General features: G+C 36.9%; 1 protein-coding gene and 1 pseudogene across 6 annotated transcripts in view; one reads left to right on the top strand and one right to left on the bottom strand.

Moving 5' to 3' along the window:
* ZNF609 (zinc finger protein 609) overlaps positions 1–14,895 on the bottom strand; it is a 201,072-nt gene that overhangs the window by 133,306 nt on the left and 52,871 nt on the right. The gene's annotated exons all lie outside the window — the stretch shown is intronic.
* Positions 6,907–7,421, top strand: LOC147364594 (ribosomal protein eL22-like pseudogene; annotated as a pseudogene). Its single transcript, XR_015134744.1, has one exon. The product of XR_015134744.1 is annotated as a ribosomal protein eL22-like pseudogene (transcript).

Here is a 14,895-nt window from a genome sequence, read left to right as displayed (position 1 = left end):
CTTTGAAAACATTATGCTAAGCGGAAAAAGCTAGTCCCAGAATATCACATATTTACTGTATAATTTCATTTATATGAAATGTCCAAAATAGGTAAATATATACAGACAGAAAGATTAGTGGTTACCTTGGGTTAGAGTGGCTAGGGTAGGGTGAGGGTTGGCAAAATGGGTCTGAATGCTAAAGGGTACTATGCTTCTTTTAGGGGGTGATCAGATCAGATCAAATTAGATAGTGGTAAACTATTCTGTGAATATATTAAAATCATTTAATTGAATGTTCTAAATGGCTGAAGTTTATGTTATGTGAATTATATGTCAATAAAGCCGTTTTAAAAAAAAAAGTTAAAACCATTCTTAGCTCAGACTACAAAAACAGGCAGTGTCTCTGATTTGGCCTGTAGTCTGTGGTCTGCCAACCACTGTTAGAGATATAGCAGTTTAGTAAATATGATCTTAAGGGAAGTAAATATAAACTAACATCTCAGATATCAGACATTCTGATTAAAAGAAGAAAGATTTTTCATAGCCCTGTAGGAAAAGCAAATGCTACACACAGCCAGTCTACCCTAAGAACTGCTCTTTAGGCTACCATTCACACTCAATAAACCAGACAGATACTCAAACCTCACAGGGTATCAGAATCTTTAAGGGCTAGGGGGCTTAAGACAGACAGGTTGCAAGGCCTCACTGCTAGAGCTTCCAAGATGGTAGCTCTGGGATGAAAATGGAAATCTGCATTTCTCACAGGCTTCCATATGATGGTGACATTGTTGATCTGGGGCCCACACCCTAAAAACCATGGCCCTAAACTAATGGACTATACTAGTGAAATATTTACTATTGTTATATTTCAGTCCTATACCAGATACAAACATTTAAGGAAAAGTGAAGATATACCTTCTTTTATTCACTCCAGTAGATCTTGATTTCTGACTCCTAAAGCACTATAACAAATATTTTCTTTCAATGTGAAGTATGGCTATATGTAATCATAAAACCTCTTCTTCCTTCCTTAAAACTAAAGCTCGCTCTTCAGAAACCATCAGAGCCCGAGGTATATTTTGGGGGGACACGGTACACAGGCAAAGCTCTCAGTGTTTTCCACAGGTTTTTTAATACTATTTTCAAAGACAGTCTAGGCAGCAAAAGGAGGTGAAACAAAAAGAACCTAAACCAAAGAATCACTTAGAGCACAATCTCAACTGAAGAATCATGACTTTACCTACAGAAACAAGAACCTAGGGACAAGACCCATGGAGCAAGGAAATACAAAGTTCTACTGAACACCCTGCACCTTTTCACCTTCCTCCATCACCATTAAAAAGCATTACAGAAAAGGAAAAAAATGCATAACAGAATAACTCATGCTGAAAAATTCCAAATAATTTATGTAGCTACTCTGTCCTCAAGAAGGGACAGCACTTGGACTTTTGACTCAAATGTGTGCTATATAGGGTGACTTTGGTCAAAAGACTACAGAAATGGGAGACGGGGAGTAACTTTACAGTGGAAAAACCTGACAAACCCTATCTCAGCTAGGGGAAAAAGGTCATCATCAACAGTGATAAATCATGTAAACAGTATTACCTTTGAAGTAATGGGATGAAAATGTTACTTTAGCGCTCTGGTCCTTTCCCAAATCTGTAACTCCAGTCTAATCTTAAGGAAAAATATCAGATAAATACCAGCTGAGGGGCATTCTATAAAATTTGACAAATTTTTCAAGGTCATGAAAACCAAGGAAAATCTGAGAAATTTCCACATCTGGAATAATTGGAGGAGGAGACATAAAAAACTATATGCAATGTGATCTCCTGGATGGGATCCTGGAACAGAAAAAGGACATTTGGCAAAAACTAACGAAATCTGAATAAAGTAAGAAAATTAGTTGATAACAATGTTTTAATACTGCTTCAATAAGAACAATAAATATACCATATAAATTATTACAGAAGATGTTAATAGTAAAGGAATCTGGGATATGTAAGAACTCTATACTATTATCAATTTTTATGTAAATCCGAAAATGCTCTAAAAGGTAAAGAAAGAATCATTGAAAAAGAAGGACCCCAAAACAAATCATATTTGACCAAGGTATCTTAAAGCTTTTGTATAAACAAAATAAAACAAACATATCAGAACAACTGGACAATCCTAATGTCCATGATAACTCTGAGCTAAAAAAAATCTTAATTCTTCTCACAACTCCAAGGAGCACTTAGAGGAAATAATTTATTACATCTTAAAAAAAATTTTATAGAGCCCAATTACAAGCCAGACATTGGAGATACACAGATGAGTAAGAGTCCTGCTGCTGCTGCGTCACTTTAGTCGTGTCCGACTCTGTGTGACCCCAGAGACGGCAGCCCACCAGGCTCCTCTGTCCCTGGGATTCTCCAGGCAAGAACACTGGAGTGGGTTGCCACTTCCTTCTCCAATGCATGAAAGTGAAAAGTGAAAGTGAAGTCGCTCAGTCGTGTCCGACTCTTCGTGACCCCATGGACTGCAGCCTACCAGGCTCCTCCGCCCATGGGATTTTGCAGGCAAGAGTACTGGAGTGGGGTGCCACTGCCCTAAGAGTCCTGGTCCTTATCAAATAGCTCATAGACTGGGATGGGGGAGGGAAGAGAGGGGAGGGAATCAGACAAAAACAAAAATTACAATAGAATAAAACAAATCAGTGCCATAATAAAGTGCAAAACAATCCTGGGAGCAAAGAAAAAGGATACTCATTTGCAATCTGTTTGCTGGAGAAGAACAGGCCTCAATTAATCTTTACTTTTATCTGGACAAAGTCAACTATAAAATACATTAATATTTACTTAATCTCCAAAGAATACAAACAGCTCATGCAGCTCTATGTCAAAAAACAAACAAACCACCAAATCAAAAAAAAAATGAGCAGAAAATCTAAATAGACTTTTATCCCGAAAAGACATATAGATGGCCAAAAAGTAAGTTGTTCAACATCACTAAATTATCGGAGAAATGCAAATCAAAACTACAGTAAGCTTCCTCATAGTGATCAGAATAGCCATTATCAAAATGTCTATAAACAATAAATGCTGGAGAGGATGTGGAGAAAAGGGAATCCTCCTACACTGGTGGGAATGCTGGTGGGAATGTAAATTGGTACAATCATTATGGAGAACAGCATTGAGGCTCCTTAAAAAACTAAAAACAAAACTACCATATGATCCAGCAAACCCACTCCTAGGCATATATCCCAAGAAAAACATAATTTGAAAAGCTACATGCACCCCAATGTTCATTGCAGCAATATTTATAACAGCCAAGACACAGAAACAACCTAAATGTCCATCTGCAGAGGAATGGATAAAGATGTGATGCATACACAACAGAATACTACTCAACCATAAAAAAGAATGAAATAATGGCATTTGCAGTAAATGGATGGATCTAGAGATTTTTATATTAAGTAAATCAGACTGAGAAAGTCAAATATATTATTTCACACATATGCAGAACCTAATTTTTTTAAATGATATAATTGAACTAATTTACAAAATGAAAAAAAGACTCACAGATTTTGAAAACAAACCTATGGTTACCAAAGAGGAAATGTCGGGGGAAGGATATCAGGGAAAGGGATAAATTAGGAGCTAGGGATTAACATACACACACAACTACAAACAGAATAGATAACCAACAAGGATCTATACAGTAGTTCCACAGAGAACTCTACTCAATATGCTGTAATAACTTATATGGGAAAATAATCTGAAAAAGAACAAAAAAAATTCCTTTTTTTAATGCATATATGTATATGCATAACTGAATCACCATGCTGTACAGCCAAGACTAACAGAACATTGTAAATCAACTATACTCCAATAAAATTATATACATTTACCAAATAAAGAGAGAGAAAGCTCCAACATGCTCCCTGAGGCTTAGGATAACTGATGAACAGATTATTGGTTATCAAGTAATTTTAGGGAGTATAAGCTTCGAAAATAAATCATGTATCAAACAGCTTTTTTTTAAAGTTTGAGAAAGAAACAGAGAAAGAGAAAGAAACAGTGAAATCTCCCTGTCCTCAAAAAACTTTATTTATAGCTTTTAAGTGAACTTGAAAACAAGAAATTCTGAAAAAGTAAATGTCTACATATTTTTCCATAGGGAGACTTGTAACACTCATATATAGTCATGAGAAGTGCTAACAGTGAAAGCACAAACTTACCTAGTTTCCTTAATATATAGTCATAATCACTGCCCTCTTTTCCTATTCCTAACATCCCCTTCCCCATTTCACCTAGTTTGAATTACGGGTGACAATAATTCAAAAGTTCTCAGTGATGATAATTAACAATACAGGTATAAGACTTATAACTCTCTAAACATTTCTTCTTTCTATCCAAATTCTACCCACTATTTGAGTCCCACTTTCTCTATAAATCAGTTTCCTCATACCCTTCCACTGATCTTTCCTTTCCTTACATCACTTCTAATCTGTGTTACATAAGCTATCAATTTCCTGTTAACATAGATCTACTATTTCATGCGTTATGTCTCTCGGTAAGATGAGCTTCTTTGATATATACTGTGGTTTCCACTCTCAAAATTCACCTACTTACTGTATCTCTCATGGTTGCTCACAGAAACTAATTGTGGCTGATTTGAGCAAATGATGCAAGTGGGTGACTCACAGAACTCCCAGAAAGTCTGAAGAGTAAATCTCAGAAAACAAGTAGGCACAGGAAGAGGCTATACAACCAGAACCATTTACAAAATCACGCCACACTATCAGTCTGGTAAGGACACCGCTGCTGCCACCCGTGAACCAGTGATGCAACTGGATATTGGATGGTACTGTCACCAGCACTGTAAACAACCTTCCACTACTCCTGGGCATCAGGGGCTGACTGAAAACACCAGGGGTGACGTCCTCAGCTGGTGAGGCCTGCGTCAGGCCTCAAGCCCTTATTGCTAACAGAGCTAGTAGAGTTAAGCACGTGGCATTTTCTGATTTTACAGTAGACACTGGTCTTATAAGGTGAGGAAATCCCCCCAATGGCTGGAGGTTCAGATAACTGGTAGCAGTAAAAAAGGACAAATGTCATTAGATGTATGAATTATTTCATCTTCCAAAGTATTAAATGCATATTTATATAAAATAATACTTTCTAAATAAAGTTTCTTAGGAGAAAGTAAAAATTACATTTAATCAAAATAACACAAGTATTACAAAAATAAGTAACAACAAGTATTTTATATATGGATGATGATATTTGACCTTTCTTAGTAACCTAAATCTAAATATCAGTACTGTCATCCAGTCAAAGCAGCAGCATTTACACCCAACAGAAGCATAGGGACAAACAATTCTGTACTAAAATGGAGAAGACAGGGAATTCTCTGGCGGTCTAGTGGTTAGGATTCCATGCTCTCACTGCCAAGGGCCTGGGCTCAATTCCTGGTCAGGGAACTAAGATCCCCGTATGCCGCGCAGCAAGGCCAAAACAAAACAAAAGCGGAGAAGACAGATCTGATAAATAAAAAAGTCTAGCAGCTCTCTCATGATTTCATCTATCATTTTTAAAAACTTGCATGTCAGATACTGGAGATGCAGAAAGACGCTTCGAGTCTAATAACAGAAAAAGACATGAAAACTGAATGTAATACAATGTTATGTTACTAAATACTGTCATGAGATGTTCAAAGGAAAGATGCCAGGGTAGGGGACACAAAGTCAGAAAAGGCTTGTTGAAGAGGTATTCTTAAGTATCTTGAATGATGAGGTGGCTAGCACAGAAAAAAAAAAAAAAAAGCAAAGCAGGGAGAGAAGAAATAAAATTAAAATACCACTCTAACACAAGAAAGCCCTAATTCAACTTATTGCACCAAACACTGTTTTAAACAGAGGTGAAAATAAGTTTATACAAATGCATATCAAAAACAAGAAAGATGTCAGTCAAGGTGGAACACTGGGATTTATTTCCCTAAGAACAAATGCTAAAATGTGGATACAGTAGACTGCAAAACAAAAAAAAGTAAAAAACTATTTCCCTCCCTAACCCCACCCACTTGCAATTCTCTCATCAAGAGATGGAATTCAGCTTCTTTACCACTTTAATCTGTGTTGTCCCTGTGATTTCCTTTGGCTAAAAGAAACTGAGGAAGCAAAGCACTGCCAACTCTCTCTCTGGGCACTTTTCAAGAGGCCTGGTACACATCTCACACTTCCTCTTGGAGAGGGGGATAACTACCAAGTGAATAACTCCCAGACAGCCTGCTACAGAATATAAAACCAATGGAGAAGGTGGCCCAGTTGTCCCAACCAAGGTAAGCCAAGTCTGGCCCAGATCACCAGAAAGAAAGACAGTGAAAGTGAAAGTGAAAGCCGCTCAGTCCTGTCCAACTTCTTGTGACCCCATGGACTATACAGTCCATGGAATTCTCCAGGCCAGAATACTGCAGTGGGTAGCTTTTCCCTTCTCCAGGGGATCTTCCCAACCCAGGGATCGAACCCAGGTCTCCCACGTTGCAGGCTAATCTTTACCAACTTAGCCACAAGGGAAGCCCAAGAATACTGGAGTGGGTAGCCTATCCCTTCTCCAGCAGATCTTGCCAACCCAGAAATTAAACCAGGGTCTCCTGAATTGCAGGTGGATTCTTTACCAACTGAGCTACCAGGGAAGCCCAGAACCTAGCTTAAATGGCTAACCCTCAGAATTAAAAAAAGAAAAAGCTAAGTAAATAATGGTTGTTTCAAGCCATTAAGTTGGAGTGCTTGTTATACAGCAAAAGGCAGCTGAGATTACAGGTAACTGAAACAATGGGTTTGGAGAACATGTGGACTGTAAATTTCTAAAATAAAAGGTGTATATTCACTATTATGGAGCTTCTAAAGTAGGGAACTGATAAATAAGAAATTTCAGCTCTCTCTCATCGCGCGGCAAGCCTTCAAGATGGTGCCGAAGAAAGACAAGAAGCCTAAGAAGTCAACCTGGAAGTTTAATTTGGATCTTACTCATCCAGTAGAAGATGGAATTTTTGATTCGGGAAATTTTGAACAGTTTCTGTGGGAGAAGGTTAAAGTGAATGGAAAAACTGTAAATCTTGGGAATGTCGTTCACATTGAACGCTTCAAGAATAAAATCATAGTCATTTCTGAGAAGCAGTTCTCTAAAAGGTATTTGAAGTACCTTACCAAAAAATACCTTAAAAAGAACAATCTTCGTGATTGGCTTCGTGTGGTTGCATCTGACAAGGAGACTTATGAGCTTCGTTACTTCCAGATTAGTCAAGATGAAGATGAATCTGAGTCTGAGGACTAGATGATGCCATCCTTCACAGGGCTTTGCTTGCTAATAAAACTTATTAAGCATACAAAAGAAACATCTTGAAATGGACCTTTAGCTTATCAGTGAATAAAAAACATTACTCTGTATGTTAAACATTCATCTTTATTTAAGTGTATGCTGTTTATATAGTGCTGGCTTTCCTTTAAAACTTTTTTATATTTTTATTGGAGTGTAGTTGATTTACAATGTTGTGTTAGTTTCAGGTATATAGCAAAGTGAATGAGTTATACATAGATATCCACTCATTCTTTTGTCATATAGACCATTACAGAGTATTGAGTAGAGTTCCCTGTGCTATACAGTTTTTTAGTTATATGCTAAGTTGCTTCAGTTGTGTCCAACTATCTGCAAACCCACGGACTGTAGCCAGCCAGTCTCCTCTGTCCATGGGATTCTCCAGGCAAGAATACTGGAGTGGGTTGCCATTTCCTACTCTTATCTGTTTTATGTATAGTAGTGTGTACATGCCAGTGTCAATCTCCCAATGTATCCTTCTCCCCTGTATCCTCTGGTAATCATAAGTTTGCTGCATCTGACTTCCATTTTGTAAATAAGCCTTTGTCCACCTCCCCCCCACCCCAAATACTTTGTATAAGCAATATTTAAATAGCTTATAGCTGGTGGAATTTCAGGATTTATCTAATGTACTGGTTTTACTGATGCCTCAAGTTAAAAGTATATAGCAAAAACACAATTGGGTGTAACTATATAATAAAATATATAGATTTGATCCAAAAAAAAAAAAAAAGAAATTTCAGATTTCCTCAACAGTGTATTTCAGAAAATGTCCATAGCCCCGATATTTAAAAAGTGGGCCAGAGGTACCCTGAAAAGTTTGCTGTTTAGTCACTACGTCGTGTCTGACTCTTTTGCAACCCTATGGACTACAGCCCTCCAGGCTCCTCTGTCCATGGGATTTCCCAGACAAGAATACTGGAGTGGGTTGCCATTCCCTTCTCCAGGGAATATGTCCAACCAAGGAATTGAACTTGCTTCTCCTGCATTGGCAGGTGGATTTTTTTTTTTTTTTTTTACCACTGAGCCACCTGGGAAGCCCATCCTGAAAAGTGTAAATGCTCAAATATTCAACAATAGAATTGCTAATAAATCGTGGTTTATTATCACAATGGACTACTATGGATCAATCAAAGTGAATAAACTACAACTACATGCAATAACGTATATGACTTTGATAGGTTCCAAAGTGTATGACCCCTGGATTTCCCTGGCAGTCCTGTTGTTGAGGCTTTGCACTTCCACTGCAGGTTCAATTCCTGGTCAGGAAACTAAGACCCTACATGTCAAAAAAAAAAAAAAAAAAGGCATGACTCCCCATTTATATAAAAATACATTGTAGGTGGGAATGTAAATTGGTATAGCCACTGTGGAAAACAATATGAAGGTTTCTCAAAAAAACTATAAATAGAACTCCCAGAGGGACCTCCCTAGCAGTCCAGTGGGTATGGGTTCAATCCCTGGTCAGGAAACTTAAGGCTCACATGCCTTGTGGCCAAAAACATAACAGAGCACTATTATAAGAAATTCAATAAAGACTTTAAAAATGGTCCACATGAAAAAAATCTTAGAAAAAGAACTACCATATGAACCAGCAATTCCACTCCCGGGTACACATCTGAAAAAAATGAAAACATTAGCTTGAAAAGATACACACATCCCAATGTTTATAGCAGCATTATTTACAATAGCCAAGATATGGAAGCAACCTAAGTGCCCCTTAAGAGATGAACAGACAAAGATGAGGTGTATAAATACATACACACACACACACACATACACACACTGGACTACTATTAATACTAAGAAGAAATAAAGTTTTACTATTTGCAACAACATATATGGATTGGAGTGTGTTACACTAAGTGAAATAAGCCAGAGAGACAAATACTGTACAATATCACTTACACGTGGAATCTAAAAAATAAAAAGAACTAGTGAATATAATAAAAAAGAAACAGATTGACATATATAGAGAACAGTGGTTATTAGTGAAGAGGAGTAGAGAGGAGGGAGTAAGATATGGGCAGGGGATTAAGAGGTACAAATTACTATGCATAAAATAAATAAGTGACAAAGATATATTGTGCAACCGAAGGAATACAGCCAGTATTTTATAATAACTAAAAATGGAGCATAACCTTCAAAAATTGTCATTCACTATGTGGTAACATTGTACATCAAATACACTTCAACTAAAAAAAAATTTTAAATAGGCAAAATTAATGTATGCTGTTTGAAGTCAGAATAGTGGTTAGCCTTAGAGGACTTATGACTAGAAAACAGCACAAGGGAAGTTTCCAGGGGCTAGTAATGTTCTGTTGCTTGATCTCCAAGCTAGTTACATGAGTGTGTTCAAATTGAGAAAATTCATTGAACTGTATATTTGTCAATCTGTAAGCTGTAAACTTACAACTAGTGCATTTTTTCTATGTATAATAACATGGTTTTTTTTAGTTATATATTATTCTATATGATTGATAATTATTACCTCTATATACTTACATATATTGTTGTACTCCCAAATGTTGTTAAAAACTTCAAATATACAGAAAGAAGAGTATATATTGGTGCATCATGATTGGTATCTTTACTGATCTGTTCTTCAACTCAAAACTTCTTATCCAAATATACAGCTGTATTGTTGTTTATCCCTAGTCCACCACTTCCTAGTATAAATATAAGCACTTATCAAACCTAAAGAATTCGGGGAGAAAAATCAGAAAAACAGGAACAAGCATGGTTTAACTACTTGTGTACATGACATCTCCCACAGCCCTCACTGGAATTAAAGACTCTTTCACTCTACTTGGTACCTTCTTTTTTTTTTTTAATTTGCTGTTTTCTTGAAGCAGTTAATCTGATACATGCAGACTGGGAATTGGGTTTCAAGTATTTCATTTACACACAATCAAAAGCAGTTTCTCTTCTAAAAATGAATAATCTAAAATGTAAAGAATATAGCTAGAGTTTGTACGCAGATGATAAGAAAGACTGAGGAGAGGAAAGAAGATAGGGGTTGAATATACAGGCATTCTCTCCTAAAGCAGGGACCTGGGTGGGCAGGGGGCTCTCACTTAGGAAAATTCCAGTGGCCAAATTCAAAGGTATCAATTATATTTGTATATTTCATTTCCATATATTCATTCAATATTCACATGTATATACACATATATTTTTTCACATATATTCTGCGTTTTATTATCATTCCAAAGGTTACCATTCTTTGAGTTTTTCTTCTTTATTTGCTAAAATACTCATGCACTTTAGGGCAAAGAAATGTGAGACAACACTGAGAAAATGTGTTTAAACTACCAACATAGGTACAAACACCTACAGAGCACCTAATGATGTCGTCTGTGGTATCACATTTCTCCAGCATTGCTATTCTAGAGGAAAAGAAAGGCAATGTTATACTTGTGAAGCTTACATAGGTTCTAATATTTCTCTTTTCATGTTTTAGATTGGAAGAGAACAAAAAATATTCTATCAATTAAGCCAGAACTGACACAAGACTCTAAACTTGAATAAATGAAGAGATTATGCCATGTTCTTGGGTGGTAAACAAATAATGTATAACGATAATGCAATGGCTTATTACATTATTATAAAGACTGTTTCTCCCTCAAACTAAATTTATAAAGTCAATGTAATTCCATCAATAGCTGAATTGGATTTGAGGAAGAATAAAAAACATTTTGAAAGCTAATCTGAAAAGACTATTAGCACAACTTTTTCCTGTTACAATAGTCTAACTCTTACATGGCTCTGTTATACATTAAAAGACCTTTACATATATTAATGCTTTTACTCTTTACAATAATCTACTAATGTATATCATATCATAAACCTCATTTTACAGATAATACTAAGGTCTAGAGAATTTCAATGACTCATACTAAGTCGTTTAGCTAGTAAAGGTAGAAATATCAATAGCATTCCACTTGGCAAGTTGAACCTCCATGTTAAATTCTTAACTATCATGCTGTGCCTCCTCCTAGACAGTAGTTGTCTCACAGGCCTACAAAAGATTATGAAAAGTGAGGTATGATAATGTAATAGATGACTAGACTGACTAAGACAGCCCAGAAACAGACCAAATACATATAATAACTCAGATTATGATAAAGATGGCATCTCGAATCAATGAATAATAATCAGTAAATAATGAGAGCAACTGACTCTCCAACTGGATTTTAAAACACACAATATTAGATTCTCACAGGATACCTAAATAAATACTGGATGGTTTAAAAAACTTAAAGGAAAAAAAAAACAGGTTAATATTGTTATAACCTTGGATGAGGAAGTCCTTTTTAAATTAGATACAAAATTCAGGAGTCATTAAAAAAAAAAAACCCACTTTTCAGATTTCATAAAATATAAACTTTCATTAAATAAAAAACGTGTATAAGTAAACAAAAAAATTGATAGATGTCAATTCTCCCCTTAGCATAATTTTTATCAAAATCCTACCAAGGTTCTCTGTAGATACAGATAAACTAAGGCACTGGCCTTTCCATATAAATAACTAAAACAATCTCGACAAAGAAAAATAAAGTGGGAGGAATCACTGACCCTGACTGAAGGCAGAACACATTCAGAGACATTTCACTGAAGAGGTTATGTGATGACAAACAAGTACACAAAAAATCTTCAATATTGTTAGTTACTAGGGAAATGCAAATTAAAATCACAATGAAACATTACTACACACTTATCAGAATGACTAAAGTAAAAACACTGCTAATACTGACAAGGATGTGGGGGAAAAAAAAGGATCTCTCATCCATTGCTGGTAAGAATGTGAAGTGGTTCAGCCACTCTGGAAAAAATAACTCGGCAGTTTCTTAAAACATTAAACATACAATTACCATATGACCCAGCAATTGCACTATTGGGCATTTATCCCAAAGAAATAAAAACTTATGTTTGCAAATGCCTGTATATGAACATTCACCGCAATTTTTCCCATTGAAACCCCAAACTGGAAACAGTCCGGGGCTTCCCTGGTGGCTCAGTTGGCAAAGAATCCACCTGCAATGCGGGAGACCTGGGTTCGATCCCTGGATTGGGAAGATCCCCTGGAGGAGGGCATGGCAACTTACTCCAGTATTCTTGCCTGGAGAATTCCCATGAAGAGAGGAGCCTGGCAGGTTGCAGTCCATTCGGTCACAGAGTCGGACATGACTGAGCAACTAAGCACAGCACAGCACGGGCAACAGTCCAAATGTCCTTCAACAGGTGACTGGTTAAACTGTGGCACACACACACCCATACCACAGAAACTCAGCAATAAAAAGGAATGAAGTACTGATACACACAACAACCCTGATGAATCTTGAGAGGATTACGCTGACTGTGGTGGTAGACTAAGTCAGAATCTTGATAGTGGTAGATAAACAAACCTACACATGCAATAAGATTGCACAGAAACAAGCAAAATCAAACAAATGTGAGCAAGACTGGTGGACTGTATCAATGTCATTATCTTGGTTGATATTATACTATAGTTTTGCAAAATGTTACTACTGGAGGAAAATGGGTAAAGTGTACAAGGAAATCTTTGTATTATTTAACTACATGTGACTCTAAATAATTATCTCAAATAAAATGTCAATTAAAAACAAAAGATAGGAACTTCCCTGGTGGTTCAATGGCTGAGAATTCATCTTCCAATGCAGTGGACACAAGTTCAGTCCCTAGTCAGGAAACTAAGATCCCATATGCTGCAGGGCAACTAAGCCCGCAAGTCCCAACTACTGAACCCACGCAACCTAAAGCCAACATGCCCACAAAGAAAGATACCAGGTGCCACAACTAAGACCTGATGCAGGCAGTAAATAAATAAATATTTTTTTAAAAATGCAAATGACAGAGAAGAAAATAGCTATAATAAATATAGTAGACAAAAACACATTAAAACTACACTGAAGGATTTTCTAAAAGATAAACTCAAAAGGAAGGGAAGAGGAGGAGACAACAGTTAACATTCTGGAATATAGAAAGCAAAGTACTGAAACATACTAAATCAACATAAGAATGATGACTACTAATCCTGCAATAGAGAAAACTTTCAACTATACCTATCACCATCACAGAAGTTTATCTCCAAGAGCTCAGGAACTGGTGGAGCCAGATAAACTCAAGCTGGGAGTGGGTAGGTGGTAGCCTGGTGATTTAGTCTAAATAAGGCTGGTTGAAAATTGTTTCAGAAACAATTATATCCTTAGTCCATCTTCTCACTCAGATACTCTCCCCAACTAAGAAGCCTAGAGATTTATTCTCTGGAAAGAGTCAAAGAGAGAATCTAGGGACTAGAGTACTTCAGGCATAGGGGAGGGCACAAGGAACATCTAATATAACGGGGTTAAATGTGGACTTAAGCATACTGATTGCTGAAGGCCGAGGCCCCAATCCTCTTTTTTCACTTGGACAAAGAAAGCTGGCAGTAGTCCTTACCTTGCAGGAGGATTAGAAGAGGTTTTTCTAAGGAATCTGGTAAACTCATGAGGAAAGACCTAGAGATATTGAAATTTAGGGTTTGCCAACTTAATAACCGTCTCACTGTGAAGTTCACTATAATATGCTCTGCTGATGCACTCAGCTTCCAATCAGTGAATGTTCCATCCCAAAGATGTTTAAAACATGAGCAGACATCCAAGGACTATCAAATATCTGAGGAAAACCTTTTAAAAAAAGATAAGAGATAAAAAACCAGCACTTCATAAATGAGTCAACTGAGGCTTATATCAGCTAAAAATGAGATTAGTATTCACCACACTGCACAGCCCATCCACATGTTTAACAAATATTTAATGGGGCAGGTACTATGAAAGGTGCTTGGGAAACAAGGGTGAATAGAGCTTACAGTCTAAGATGGAGTCAGACGATAAACATTATAATAAAGTACACATTTTGTACACTGGAAGGAGATACATACTTTGAGAAAAAATAACGGGACTGGGTAAAGGAGTAAGCAGGAGGCAGTGCAGAGGCAGGTGCAAATTTAAAACCGAGTGACGTGAGTAAAAACTTGGAGATGAGGGACTTGATAATGCTGCGGTCTCTGAATTCTAGAAGCTGAAACTTTCAGTGTGAGAGCCCGAAACACACCTGAGATGTTCAAAGGAAAAGCTGGAGGGGAACTGAGAGGGGGAAAACGGGAGATAAGGTCATAAAGGCAAGGCAGGGAGAAGTACAGACCATGCACGGCGTTATGGACCACCAGATTTAACAGGATGAAACAAAGGGTCAGTGGAGGGTTCTGGGGAAGAAATCATAGTGACTGACAAGCTTTAATAGAATAACTATGGCTGATGTGCTAAGATTGCATGGAAGCAAGGGACATCAGTTAAAAGGCAAGACAGAATAGAGTATCCCAGAATTTTAGAACTGATAGAAGTATTGGAAATATCTTTTACCAAGTTTTTCATTTTAGAGATAAGGAAACCAAGGCCTAGGAAGTTAAACGAGTTTTCCAAAGTCATGTATAGTAAGTCCTCTACATACAAACCTTCAAGTTATGAACTTTCAAACAAACGAATGTGCC

The sequence above is a fragment of the Bos grunniens genome, chromosome 10, assembly GCF_055505025.1.
Source record: "Bos grunniens cultivar Pamir isolate PY7600 chromosome 10, Bosgru_T2T1.0, whole genome shotgun sequence".
NCBI classification, from domain to species: Eukaryota; Metazoa; Chordata; class Mammalia; order Artiodactyla; family Bovidae; genus Bos; species Bos grunniens.
This window is presented reverse-complemented; position numbering and strand designations above follow the sequence as displayed.